The sequence below is a fragment of the Grus americana genome, chromosome Z (assembly GCF_028858705.1).
Source record: "Grus americana isolate bGruAme1 chromosome Z, bGruAme1.mat, whole genome shotgun sequence".
NCBI classification, from domain to species: Eukaryota; Metazoa; Chordata; class Aves; order Gruiformes; family Gruidae; genus Grus; species Grus americana.
In genome coordinates, this window is record NC_072891.1 from 44550232 (window position 1) to 44564372 (window position 14141).

General features: G+C 40.0%; 1 long non-coding RNA gene across 1 annotated transcript in view; it reads right to left on the reverse strand.

The window, feature by feature from the left end:
- LOC129199434 (uncharacterized) overlaps positions 1–11511 on the reverse strand; it is a 31319-nt gene extending 19808 nt beyond the window's left edge. The window contains exons 1-2 of the long non-coding RNA XR_008574666.1: positions 11388–11511; positions 7934–8014 (exon numbers count right to left, since the gene is read on the reverse strand). This is a non-coding gene — a long non-coding RNA (uncharacterized LOC129199434). The remainder of the gene's footprint in view (positions 1–7933; positions 8015–11387) is intronic.
- Positions 11512–14141: the final 2630 nt, after the last annotated feature.

Below are 14141 nucleotides of genomic sequence, written 5' to 3' on the forward strand. Positions count from 1 at the left end.
CAAGGGCTGGCATGGCATCACCTGATTAAATGCTTGTGGGAGCATTTACACTGCTCCTGGGAGCACGGAGGGCTCAGGAGTGCATCTGAAATGCTTGTACACCAACATGCGCGGTATGAGAAACAAACGGGATGAAGTGGAAGCGTTAGTCAGCTCCCAGAGATACAATATCATCGGTATTAGGGAGACTAAATTACAGTTTAAACTGGCCAGTGTTGTGTCAGATAACAAGGGCTTTTTAAAGTATGTTAATAGCAAGAGGAGGTCTAAAGAAAACATTGGACTGATACTTGTTGAAGTTGGTCATCTAACTAATCGGGATGAAGAAAAAGGAGACGCATTCAATGCACTTACTGCCTCAGTTCTAATAATACTGACAGACCTTGGGCTGCCTGGTCCCCTGAGTCGGAGGACCACAAGTGTGGGAACAGTGACATTCCATTTGTGGGCACTGAAATTGTAAGGGACCAGCTGTGTCACCTGCATGTTCACAGGTCCATGGCACCTGATGGGATGCATCCCAGAGTACTGAAGGAGCTAGTGGGTGTTATGGCAGGACCCCTCTCTATCATCTACCAAAGGTCTGTGGAGTCTGGGGAGGTCTCTGCTGACTGGAAGCTAGCCAATGTTATTGCAAATTACAAAAAGGGCATGAGGGAAGACCCAAGGAACCTCAGTTCCTGGAAAAATTATGGAGAAGATTATACTGGGTACTACTGAAAGGCATTTAAAGAGTAATGCAATGATCAAGCACAGTCAATGTGGGTTCACAAAGGGAAAGTCCTGTCTAACCAATTTGTTATCCTTCTATGATAAGGTCACCTGCCTAGTGGATGAAGGGAAGGTGGTGGATGTAGTTTTCCTGGATTTTAGTAAGGCTTTTGATACTGTCCCTCACAGCATCCTTCTGGACAAGTTGTCCAACTGTGGGATGAGCAGGTACACACTGAAGAACTGGCTGAGGAGCAGAGCTCAAATTGTCGTGGTGAATGGGGCTACATCTGGCTGGTGACCAGTCACCAGCAGTGTTCCTCAGGGCTCAATTCTAGGGACAGTTCTGTTCAATATTATTTACCAACAATCTGGATGCAGGAGTTGAATGCACCATTAGCAAGTTTGCTGATGACACCAAACTGGGAGGTGCTGATGACTCTCTTGAGGGACAAGAGTCCTTGCAGAGGCATCTAGATAGATCAGGGCACTGGGCAATAATTAATGGGATGAAATTTAACAAGCCCAAATGCTGGATTCTGCACCTAGGATGGAGTCACACCAGGCACAAGTACAAATGGGGAGAGGAGTGGCTGGAGAGCAGCCCTGCAGAAAGGGATCTGGGGGTGCTGGTGGCAGCAGCTCAGTGAGAGTCAGCAGTGTGCCCTGGCACCCAGGAGGGCAAACCGCATCCTGGGGTGCACCAAACACAGCATGACCAGCCGGTCAAAAGAGGGGATTGTCCTGCTGTATTCAGCGTTGGTGCGGCCTCACCTCGAGTACTGTGTGCAGTTCTGGGCCCCACCAATTAAGAAGGATGTGAAGGCCCTTGAATGTGTCTGGAGAAGGGCAACACAGCTGGTGGAAGGGCTGGAAGACATGTCCTGTGAGGAGCGGCTGAGGACTCTGGGTTTGTCTAGTTTGGAGAGAAGGAGGCTGAGGGGCGACCTCATGGCTCTCTGCAGCTTCCTGAGGAGGGGAATTGGGGAGGGAGGTGCTGAGCTCTTCTCCCTGGGATCCAGTGATAGGACATGTGGGAATGGTTCAAAGCCGCACCAGGGAAGGTTTAGACAGGATATTAGGAATCATTTTTTTAATGAGAGGGTGGTCAAAGACTGGAACAGGTTCCCTGGAGAGGTGATGGATGCTCCAGGCCTGTCAGTGTTTAAGAGGCATTTGGACAATGGCCTTAACAACATGGTTTAAATTTTGGTCAGCCCTGAAGTGGTCAGGCAGTTGGACTAGGTGACTGTTGTAGGTACCTTCCAATTGAAATAGTCTATTTGTTATATTCTATTCCACTTCTGAGTCAGTTCTCTGGGAAGCCATTATAGATCTAAGCCTCCCAGTTTTACATTATGCTCATGTTTAATTGATTTCAACAAAGCAGGCACTGAAATATATTTTCTGAGTAATATGATTTCTTTTACTTTTCTATATTTTTCTGTTGAAAAATCTTGGCATACTGATGAGCATTGTATCAATTTCATCACTGCACAATGGGCTTCAAGGAGTTTTTGTAATCAACGGTTGATCAAAGATATATAGTCACTATGACCACCATGTTAATCTATGCTAATCCTTGAAAATTCTTAAAGAAAAAAAAAAATTAAAAATCGACAGAAACTAAGGATTGTGTAGGTTTGTGTGTGTTATCCTTAAGAGGCTGAGGATGAAACTCATTAAAGTTAATAGGAAAACTTCTGAATTCAGTAGAGACCAAGTCAAATGAGTTTCAGGACCTTCTTTTGTTCTGTTTTCATCCAAAATAAAGATAAGAATCTCACCTGTTTAATCCTTCCCCAATATAAAAGTAACATGCAGAAATACACTTTATCAGATAACGTTTTCACTAGGTTCTGCTGAATAGAAGTCTCAACTTCGTTAATTACTAAAGAAAAGTGCTCACGTTTAACTCTTCAAACACAGGATTGCCTGCTGAGTATTTAAAAAAAAGAAAAAAACAAACCAACCACAAACTAACCCCCCCCAAACCAAAAAAACCCCAGCCCCAAAACCCCAAAACAAACAAACAAACAAAAACCCCACCGTGTTGACATGGGCTCCCCCTCGTGGTTATTTGTTATAAAATATTTTTAAAACCTTATATTTGCTAGGACTAATAACAGAAATCCAAGAAAGGGAATGTTTTGAAATGAAATGTGTTCTGTGTAAAAACATTTTTCTCAGTCATCTATAAAAGATCAAAATCAAAGAGTTGTTGAATCATCACTTAATACTGATCAAAAAGAAAGCAGAATAAAGTAATTCCATCTATAAATTTTATACCTTATAAGAATATAATTTGTGTACGCTAAATAAAAGTTGAAGACAGCTTTGGAAAAGTATATTTTTAACTGCTGTTAAGGTAAGGGAGTTTCTAATACGATGTCAGAAATGCATGTTTGCAGAAATCTAATTCAAGTGCTTTAACTCGTATTATCACATGCTATCTTTTTCAACAGAAATTGCTTTCCTTGGCACAGCAGTGTTTACCTCATGGGCAGCTGCAGAACAGTTTATCTTAACTGTTTAACGCCTGTTTCCATGTGCCACTACTGTCTGCTATTCAAAGCCAGGTCTAACACCAGACCTTCACTACAGCAACAGAACATCTCAGAAAGAGAAACTGTCCTCAACATACAAGACAGGTAACAGTTTATATTATTCACATTTTATATATGAGAAATGGAGGTACAGAGAGGGTAAGATTTTACAGTCTGCAATTACAGTGTCACACTATCAAGTGACTCACTGAGTGAACGTACTTTAGCAACCTAGTGTACTGGAAAGGTTCCTTGTAGGTGCAAATTTTCCTTGTTTTTATTCTTGTAGTTATGCAGTATGCACTCAAGCATAGCACAGGTGTATTCAAAGAGGTGCAACCAAGGGTGAAATCTGGTGCAAGAGCATCAGCTAAGGCTCCTAACTCATGATGCGGGTGCAAGGTCTCCTGCAGTTCACTCTCCACATCCAGTATTCTCTTAATAAGAGCAACATCCTCTGCACAGTAATCTGTCTTGCATTATCTGTTAGGTACAGATGTACAGTCCTTGCCTAGGATTTTTTGCTGGTAAATGTTATTGCTGGTAAATCTGTGACCTAGATGAGTAATCCTAGAGGCATAACAGTTCACGTCAAATCAATGCCCAGCCCTTCCCTTGTTGCACTGCACTGGTCGGCAAGGTAGATGCACTCGCACACCACCCACCTAGTTTGAACCTTCCCTGGGGATAAACTGGGCTTTGTCATGGTGAAGGCCATTGCCTACATCTTCCTGCCCGTAACAGCATGCATTAGTCACCACCACCTGGGTCAAACTTCTTCCACTGTGCAACATCGTATATAGAGAGACACGCTTTTGCACCGCTTTCACTGAAACAGCCTAGATTTGTAATCCTGATGGTCTGTGAGAGAAAACCAAGGAGGAAACTGTCAGGATTTTCCCAATCTATTCAGAAAGTGAATAAGAATGAAATATAACTCAGTATACTTCATTTTGCAGGGGGGCAGGGGGAGGGAAGTTCTAATATAAATAACCAGTGATCGACAAAAGCAAATAGAAACTCTGCAAGCTCTATCTCAATGTGAAATGTAATCATTCTGGTAAAACAGCATGAAGTAGGACTTTGCTTACTATTTATCTTACCAACTTCAGCTCTGGGATGTGGGGATTTTTATTTTCTAAGTGTACCACAAACTTTTCACAGTAGTGGAACTTCAGTAGAGATGTGTCTTCTTTGACACATGGCCAAGCGGACAGGTGGAAACTAATGCAGGCAACAGTTCTTAACCAAATTTGTAAAACTAAAGGTTCAAGTTTAAAAGAAACATTAATTCTATCTCACTGTGTGAGTGTAATCAATCGCAAATACATGTTACATGCTGAAACCACAGCATGATAATATGCAGATATATGAATACAGAACTGTGGCAAAATGGAGTTTAAAGGAGTGCATCTTACTGCACTGACAATCTAACACAGACTTATTTTTAAGATGTATAGTTAATTGAGCATACTAACAGATCACATATCTAGGCATCTGCATCCTGTTACAGGCACCCAAAGTTAATTGCACTTACACTGTTTGCATTTGCTGGAGGGATAATGGGTTTTTAAAACCACACCTCAAAGATTTATTACAGGTTCTGCAGTGCACTTTCCCTTGCATTAGTGAGAAAGATTTATCAGTCCCACTCCATGACTCTGGGATTTTTGAACGTTCTTCAAATCAGGAGATAGGTTTTATTTGCATTAAAATTGCTGCGTTATCATTAATTATTTGGAACTGAATCTCCTCACATTTGTAACGGTATGAACCAGGAACGCTCTCAGTTACTTTGCTATGTAAAAGGTGCAAGTAAGAGAAAAAGCTGTCCCAGTGGTTAGTCTCATGCATCCAAGTTAATTGTTCTTTGCCTCAGCTATAAAACCAAGGTAAGAATTATGTACCTTAACAGGAGTCTGTAAAGTGAGTTAATCAATGTCTGCATTTTTCTCTGAAAGCCTAACTTATGATACAAATACAAGGAATTGTCACTATTTCAGTTCAGTAAAACAGAGCTTTAATAAACCAACAGGTTCTTTCTGCCATCTGTAAATTGCTAAGAAAGGCTGATTTGAGATATTTGTCTAGTAAAAACTCTTCTTGCCATAGATTCTCAATGTCTGAAAAACATTATTTCTTTTAAAACATATGTGGATCTTCACATGTTTATATGAAGGACTATGGTAAATTCACTCCTTAGGCCCCCCATAAACCAGGAAGTGTAGTTACTGACAAAATCAAAATGCAATTAGAAAGTGTGTATATATAAATATGTCATTTTTGACCATGTAAGTTAATATGCATCATATATTGGCAAAATATTTAGGTGTGAAGTACAAGAAGTTAATAGAACAAATATGTAATAGAAGTCCTTACTTTTACTCACATATGACTGACAAAGCTAGAGGTTTTTCACTTCAGTTTTCAGCACATAATCCATACTACATTTCTGAAAAAAAGACGACTTTTGCCTCACAAAAACTTGCATTACCTTAAGAGATTTTTTGCAATGATGGAAGAACTAACCCCTTATCAGTAAGCTGCTGTTTTTCATCATGCCAAAGGTAGAGTGAAACTGTGAGGATAACGGAACCCTAAACTGATTGGCCACTCATCGTTCAAGTAATGGTAATCTGCAACCTGAATCTGCCTTCCTGCAAAAAGAAACTCGTTACCATGATACACAAAGAAGTACAAACACCTATTTCTATTCCATTGTTTGGATGACATAACAGGTCAGAAATAATTTATTTAAAGAATTAGATCCTGAATAGATGTGTACAGTGTGTTTTTCTACTAATAAATCCATCATTAGAATACATTATGAATTAAAGCTGAACTTTGATTACTTCATAAGCAAAGGCCAGTGCTTCCCAAACAAAGAAGAAAATTTAATCACATACATTTCCTACAACTCCTAAAAGGGAAAGTGGGAGAAAAATTAGCCAAAAAAACCCCAAGAACCAACCAGTATTGTATTAGCATCTATAACTATTATGAGCACCCCTAACTTTTTTAAGTTTAAAACTTAAGAAATTAAACAAGATAACAACTACAGTAAGCAACTGTCTGTCCTTCAGACAACTGGCAGAAGCCTCATATTGACAGGTCCTGATTCTCAGAGTGGACTTCAACCACCCCAATAGCTGCTGGAGCAGTGCAATCCAGCAGGGCACAACCAGTCAGGAGGTTTCTATACTGCACTGATGACAACCTTCTGGCAGGCAATCAAACAGTCAATAAGAGGAAATCATCAGCTGGGCTTCACACTTACAAACAAGGAAGGACTTATAAGAGATGTGCAGGTCAGGGGCAGCCTTGGCTGCAGTGACCATGAGATGGTGGAGTTCAGGATCCCGAGAGAAAACACAGCAAAAAGCAGGATCACAATGCTGGATTTCAGGAAAGACTTTGGCCTCTTCAGGGACCTGCTTAGAAGAATCCTATGTTATACAGCCCTGGAGAGAGAGGAGTCAAGGAAAGCTGGTTGATTTTCAAGGCTCACATCTTCAAAACTCAAGAATGGTCCATCTTGACAAGCAGGAAATCAAGTAAAGGCCACAGGAGGCCTGCATGGATGAACAAAACACTTGTGACCAAATTCAGACATAAAAAGCAAGCATTCAAGAGTTGGAGGCAGGGCCAGGTAACTCACCAGGAATAGACAAACACCGTCCAAGCATACAAGGATAGGGCTAGGAAGCCAAAGCCCACCTGGAATTGAATGCAGTGAGGGATATGAAGAGCAAGAAGAATTTCCACAGGTACATCAGCAGCAAAAATATAGGCATGCTGCTGAATGGGGCAGGGGACCTGGTGACAACGGACATGGAAAAGTCTGAGGTGCTCAATTCCTTCTTCACCAAAGTCTGTATTGGTAGGATTTGCCTCCAGGAATTTCAGTCCCCTGAGACCTGGGGGAAATTCTGGAGCATGGAACACTTACCATTGGTGGAATAGGATCAGGCTAAAATGCTGGTCTCAGAGGGTTATAGATCAGCAGCACAAAGTTCATTTGGAGAATAGTCACGAGTGGAGTAGAGCACGCGAGGTTGATCCAGTGGCCAATATAATTTAACATCTTCATTAACAATCTAGGTGATGAGATTGAGTGAACCCTCAGTAAGTTTGTAGATGATACAGAACAAGAGGGCATGGCTTATACACCAAATGGTTGTGCTGCCATCCAGAGGGACCTCAGCAGGATGGAGAAATGAGCAAACAGGAATCTCTGTGGAGTTCAGCGAAGGGAAAGGCAAAGTCCTGTGTCTGAGGAGGGATGACCACATGCACCAGAACAGCCTGAGTGCCAACAGGATTGGCATCAAAAGACCTGGGAGTCCTGCGGACAAGTTGAACATGAGCCAGCAGCTCACCAACAGAAGGCAAACAATGGCTGCCTGAGCTGCATTAGGAGAAGCATCACCAGCAGTTTAGGGGAGGTGATCCTTCCTCTCTACTCAGCACTGGTAAGACACACCTGGGCACAGTTCTGGGCTCCCCAGTATAAGAGAGACATGCTTATACTGGCCCGACTCTAGCAAGCAGCCATGAAGGAGAGTGATGTCCCATGATTAAGGGATTCAGGCATCTGTCACAGAAAGGCTGAGACAGCTGGGAGAAGAGAAGGTTCAGGAGGGTGGGAGGAGGATCTTATCAGTGTGTATAATTACCTGATGGGAGGGTGAAAGGAAGATAGACCCAGACTTCTCTCAGTGGTATCCAGTGACAGGACAAGAGGCAACGGGCACAAACTGAAATGCAAGAAATTATGTTTAAACATAGGAAAAACTTCTTGACTCTAGGGATTATCAAACACTGGAACATGTTGTCCATGTAGGCTGTGGAGTCTCCATCCTTGGAGATAATCAACACCCAACTGGAGACAGCCCTAAGCAACCTGCTCTATCCAACCTACTTTGAGCTAGGGCATCAGACTAGTTGATTTCCAGAGGTGCCTCCTATCTCAGCCGTTCTGTGACTCTACGTAGGCTGTATCTATTACAGCACCACTTTCTAAAGACGCTCTCCTCTCTTCCTTTAAATTTTAGTCTCAGTGAATATGACTAAAGTCCTTTAAAAATCTGTTGAGTGCAAGTCTTACTAATGCAGGACTGAAGATCAGCTGCAGCAAAAGCAACTTGGTTTATCTTAAGTCTCCAAGTGTTTCCAGCCTCATGTTAATGCTTATGGAAAATTTTCAGAAATTGTCCCCTGTGCAAAGTCCTTGTGAGCACAGCTACACCAGGGAATGCAATACTATGCTAGGGATCTAGCTATTAATGAACTGGAACACCACATTACCATGCAACAATATTAGCTTAGGTTCAAAAAAGCTGTATAATTGCATCAGCACAATGCTGCATCCAGGCTGATTAGCTCTGCCAATCAGCCTAATTAGCACAGAGCAGAGCCATGCTGATGTGGCTATACTGATTCTAGCTCCTAAACTACTAATCACAACACTACCCTATACAGTGTAGACCAAACAAGAGGTATCATCTGAGTATATTTACAGGTGAAAACTCCTGTAATTCTGTCCATTCTATAAGTATGTGTAAAACTTTTAGAAAAAAACATTCTTTCTTGCTTTTCAAAACAGAATTTTTTTGTACAAGGCACATTTGAGGCTATTACAAAAAATATTTCAAGGATTTTTAAAACATGCTTCTGCTGAATACTGGTTATTCTGCAAGGTGATTAGCTGCTACAGCAGATTTTAACAGCTCTTGGATTCTTGTCAGGTTATTTCTCTCAGAAGGAGAATCTATGAAAAGGTAGTAATTTCACTGATGAAATTTTGTTTCTTCACATAGGGTGTTCACAAAGATCTATTTCCTTTAACAGCATTTTAAAAAAACCTACCAGACACTTTGCTTGCTCATCGGGTTTTATACTATCACTTTCTTAAAAGTGTTACTCCTAATTTTCAGCTGCATGAGGGGAAAAAAAAGTCACCTTCTGGTGTTTGGTAAATTTGTTTGTTTCAAAATGTTATGATAAAGGTTGGACTACCTTGTGCTTGCAAGAACTGAAGGTACATTAGCAATTTCCTCTAGGATGTATGTCAGGCTTTGCATAAAGAACAGCTCAACCTCAGTCATGCTCTGCTTATTTCCCAGAAAACGACCATGTCGCTCAGGTAGTTCATGTCGACTTCATCCCCTTCCAAATAAGCAATTACTTTGATGTCAGCTAATTAGTTCTGCACTGCTTGAGCCTGTCCAACAAGGTTCCGTGTATCTGGGTTAACACAAGAAGCATAATAAAACCTTTCACATAAGCTCATGATCTAAAGCACAACTCTCAGGTCATACTTGAGAATGGATTCTGAATTCCAAATTCATATTCCGAATTACCCCCTCAACATGGTCTTGATCCGTCAAACTTTTTCATCTAGGCAGGGCCTTTCTTGGCTTGAAAAACCTTTTCTTAATCTTGGTCTTGAAAGGATCTTAACTCCCAGGGGTTTACTTTATTTCTTTCCAGCTGTGACTTTTTACTTTGAGCTGCTCACTGTGTGAAAGCTCACTACCCCGGCTGACTCCACAGACAGCTGACTTACGATGAGCGCATGGGACATCACCAAGGCAAAATCTGAACAGTAAGGAACATGAGTTACTTCTAGCATAGATGTAAATAAAGTAACCAAATGCTAAAGATTTGCTATAGCAAAGGTTAATTTGACTGTTACCTCTGAAAAAATTAACCTTAAAGGTTCAACATTCCCAAGTAACCGAAACTTATTTCTAAAGAAACGCCCTCTGGAAAATTCAGTCCTTGTCTGTGTTTGCTACACATTGTGTACCAGTGCCCATAGCAACCTCTGAATGAAATACTGCTCCCGGGCAAACTTTCACACAGCTCTGGCCCAAATTAGTGGGTGTGGCAACGCCCTAATAAAGGTCACCTCAACTACCTCCCAGTCTTCTCTGTGTTACATGTTGTTACTTTGGCTGATGAGCCAACAGCAGGAAGTCCTTTATATAAATACCTGAAGCATCCTTTGAATTAGCTGCGCAATATGCAGAAAATATGGAGAGATGCCTCCCACTCCACTCATGCTGCGTGTCAGAATACTGCACAACCGGCTGAGAGACTATCAATGAACCAAAAGCAGCTATCTGCACTTATGACTACAGTGAAGCTAAATGATTCAATTATTTCTAACTGAGCCTGATGAGATATTGTAATTGTCTGCTTATAGAATAAATACAATAATCTACTACAGATCTGTATTTTTTCTTAAAAATAGGACATTCTTAAATATAAAATACATGCTAGTTATGGCAGCTGGTTATAGAAGTCCAGCACCTTCATACGTTACTGTATTCAGAATACTAGTTCTCATATCTTGCTGTATTTTCTGTTCCAGCAAGTGGAGGGGAGTTTTGTTAAGATCACTGTTTATACTACTATGAATCTTTCTTTCTATGCTAGCTTGGCATTAGCAGGCAGATTTTTTAAAACCTGCCTTCGGATCGGCTTCACCTTTGTGTTTCCCTACTCTGAATTATACCAGTTAAGAAACTGCAACCATTAAAGTACCTACAGTTATTGAACATTTGAATACAGGCATTTAGAAAAATTTTAAAATTACACATATGAAGTACATAATTGTATCGACATCATGGGCTGAACATGATATTTTGTTGGTCTGAAACATTAGGGCAAGATAAAGACAGACTAACCCTGAAAACAAAGTGCCTTCAGCTCAGAAAAAAGCTAGGTTCACTTGTTACAGGCTGCCTAACAGGCTACAAAGATCACCATTACCTTCATATTTGCAAACTTTGTGTATTATTAGTAGTAGAATAGTGATAGCATCGAAATGTACATACAGAAGTATCTACTGTCAATCGTAATAGTATGCCTTAATAAATCTTGGAAAATTCATATATACACTGCCTTTGGAAGTACTACATACCTGTCCTCACTAGGCAGAAGCTGACAGCCTTTTTCTTATTTAGCTGAGAATGTACAATCAAAAAAACTTCACCGAGTTTTGAAGCTTTGGTTCTTCATGACACGCACAACCACCAAAGCAGAATAAAACGAGAGCACCAAAGGTAAAATCCCAGACTTTGAATTGGGTTTTTCCATGCCTGCCTGATGAGTTTAGTTTACCTCTTATATGTCTATGACACAGTGCAAAGGTCCTGCACAGAGGCCTGCTGGCTTCCTCTGCCGCAAGCTCCTCCAAGGATACACCTTGGGTGAGACAAGACTTGTGTGCCCGCCGGCAGGGCCCCTGCCTCCCGCCGCTGCTGCCGCCGCTGCCGCCGCCACCACCTCTCCCAAGGAACAGCACGCTCGCTTGCCTAGAACGTTTGTTCAGCACCACTGAAATGCAACACCCGACGTTTGTTTGGGCAAGGTGTAAGTATTTGCTCAGGAATTCACTGTGAGAACGTGACATAAGCCATGACAGAGCTACCTACAGCAGGTGACCTACAGTTTTGTTTGCTACCTTAGTCACAGCCTTGAGTTTCTTCCTTTTGTAGAAGCCACCTCCCCTATTAACCATTCAGGTCATTCAGTGCATGTTCATTTTCTTTTGCTTTGTTTCTAAAATGTTCCTCTTTGGCCTTTGGATAAAAGTTTGCTGGTGCTTTTATTTGATTGTATTTTTGGCTTAAATTCTTAAGAAAAATTAAACAGAAACACTGTTTGACGATGGAAAAATCTTCAATTTTCTTTTTATTTCTGTGCAATATGTTAAACTTTCCCAAGGGTGAAAGATTCTGGAAAACGGTACGAGCAAACTGAAGAAACTTGGGTTCAGTGACTTACCCCAGTAATGAAAGAAAATTTGTGGCAAAGATCTGAATCCAGATGCCACAGACGACAACCCTACATTTTTCCTACCTACATATGCATGTAAACCCAACTTGTCAAAATCTCTGGTGAAGGACGAGAGCAGGAAGACTTTTAATCACAGAAAACTTGCTCAAGTAACATCTGTCAAATTTAGTGTGTGGATCAGACCTAACGAGATGGCAGATATTTATGTGTTCTTTGTAACAATAAAAGCAATATTTATTTTTTCCCATTCTTGGTTTACACTTGTGTATACATTTAGCTGGGTACTGGATGTAGGAGTACTTAAGGTACCTGGAGAAAATCCACAGCTAACATGTCAAGGTGAACTTAAAAATGAAAACAAAAATACAAAAGGGAGAGTGCACCTTGAGAGGAAATCATTTACAAGAGATAAGTATGTGAGAATTTTCCTTAATGGAAACACTTCATTTACTGAAAAAAATCCAGTTAAAGTAATTTATAAGTCACATTTTATTAAGGATTCTCAACTAGAATTTGCAATAGTCCCAAATTTATAATGGCTATGATCTTATGTAAGAATATTTAAAGAACTTAAATATAAATATATTCAGGAGATTTATTTCTTTTTAAAATACATTACATGGAACAAAACAAGTATAGTAATATTTGCTGTTCTTTCATATAATGCAGTTACTTAGCCATTACATGTTATCATTTTCTTGATTTACAATATATGATAAAAATAAAACACTTTGCAAGGCCTCTTTGTAGTGCAAGTGGTTTAGTAAATTAAAACAGTCTATGTTCCAGGGAAAAATGGAAGGCTGTGGAATATTATCCTCCTTAGTGCAGAAGCTGAATATCTGGGCAAGTCTAGACTGAATTCAATTTCCAGTAATACTGAGATTCACATATAAAGAAAAACAGGGCATATTTAAAAGTCGGCATATCTAAAAAGACTTAAATAACATACTGAAACAAAAAAAAGGTACACTGCATATCACAGTGCACATGACAAATTTCTAGTAAGACCATGAAAATTAAGTTATTTTCCATCTCCCATCCAGATAGACATACATTTCTTTGTAACCATGATTATCAATACAGAGAAATTTGTTCCAAATATGATCTTACCGCTCATAACTCACTGGAGGCAAAGGAAATCTTTATAATTTATGAATTCAGAAATAGGTTTAATAGCTTATAAAAGACTACATTTATTTGCTCCAAAACTGAGCAGATTGTTCCTTCTTAAAATTTTCCAGAAAATGAAAATATTCACACCAGTTGTCGATGGTAACTTGTTATTTACAACGACGACTGTATCACATTGTCAGGAGTTATTGTTTGAGCAAATACAATATTCACAGACATTTCTTCTACAAAAACTTATAACTCAATTAGAATTGGGCCTGTATTGCCAAACTAAAATTTTATCTGAACATCTTGTCCAAGCAAATAAGCATACAAAGTCAGATACTGAAGAGGGGAGCAATTTCTTCTGTTTCTTCTGTTCTTCAGATCTATTTTAATGCCATCTGACTTTTCCGAATAAAAAATATGGTATAAAGCATGAACCAGAGACTCTTGGAAGTAAAATCGCGAGTCCCAACTTTAAAAACTGCTTACCACACCCTCGAAGACAGCTGTTTAGTAAAAATAAGCTAAAGAACAGCTTTGCAAATAAAGACCATGCTGTTATCATTTTCAAGTCAGCTTTGATTCTTACAGCTCTGCAATTCCAAAGTGAGAATCTTTAGGATAGACACACCCCCACACCCCAAAAAAAAAAAAAAACCCCAAAAAACCCCCTAAAGGCTGATTTGTGGCTTTGCAAACATTAAGATAAAACATAGTATTTTGAAGACACAGCTAAACAATCAAATACGTTGGATATATACATGAGGAATTCAGCATTTTCATTTTTAATCATTATACAACTGGACAAACTATAATTTCTAAGGACTTCCAATGCAAAAGGTCAAAAAGCCTTACGATGTTACGGTATCCATTCCAAGTTTTAGTTCAGACTTTTAAAGGTCAATTAGGCCTCCAAATTACTGGCAAAAGCAACTGAAGGCAAAATTTTGTGCCAGG